Raw genomic sequence first — 1193 nt, forward strand, 5'->3', positions numbered from 1 at the left:
CAGCACAGAGAGCTGCGAGTGTGATATACAGGTATGCGCGTGTCACAAACAAACAATTAGAAAGACTGTATTTTATCGAGTGTATCGGACTTTTACATACACACACACTCTAGGTAACATTTGAATAGAACAGAGCAGCATAGACAATTATTATTATATTATTGAATAGAACACACCTTTTTTGATTTAGCTTTCATGAGCAGAGACACAAGATAAATAAAACATAAGATACATATACAAAACAGTAGACAGATACATATACAAAACATTAGACAGACAGGGGGCATGGCATACTTATGTTATTATATACTGCTTCGATGCATAAGGAACCAAATTACAATTATGAATTACGTATGGACCCAACAAAGGCTTCATGGCTTTGGTGGTCGCTCCCTGTGCGAGTATCATGACAAAGTCCCCTGGCTTAAATTCAGTTAAATCAAACTTCTGCATCTGGTCAGTGGCCTCCGCCATAGCACCAGTGTATTTGATAGTTTTCTGATGAAGTTTTGGCAGGATCGTCTTCTCACGGTCATCCAATCGCTGAAGCCTTGCATCATTCGTTGTTGGAATATGATCAGGTAAGTCATCAGTCATGTCTGCAAAAGGAACATGGCGGCGACCAAAGTAAACACTAATTGGTGCTGACTTGTGCCGACGTGATATCCGAAGGTTATGGTAAAGCATAGTACAAGGTAACGCTCATCCGACAATTCCGACAGCCAACACAAACGGCGCGTACACATTTGTGAATTCTTTATGTCGGCGCTCTGTCGCACCCAATGTTTGAGGACGGTATGGTTGAGATGTCTTGTGTATAATTCCGAGTGCTCGTGTTATAGACCTGACAATGTTGTTGACAAATTCAGTCCCCTCATCACTTTGAGTTTTCCGAGGAAAGTCATACTCACCGAATACCGATACTAACTCTGTCGCCACCGTCTTAGCATCTTTTGCAGGCAGCGCCCGTAGAATAGAAAATCCGGATGCCACATCCAAGACATGTAGAATAAACTTGTTGCCTTTAGTAGATGTCACTGCCATCGGAATGGATCCATTTGAATATAATCCCATGGATAACGGACCGTGATGCTCATTAAAGGATAAAATCCCTTTTTCATAATGTCATTGCCTAAACATGTGCGATATAGTTTAAGGACCTCTTCCGTAATTGTAAGCATTTGGTCCCAATC

The sequence above is a fragment of the Sphaeroforma arctica genome (genome assembly GCF_001186125.1).
Source record: "Sphaeroforma arctica JP610 unplaced genomic scaffold supercont1.38, whole genome shotgun sequence".
Taxonomy (NCBI): Eukaryota; class Ichthyosporea; order Ichthyophonida; genus Sphaeroforma; species Sphaeroforma arctica.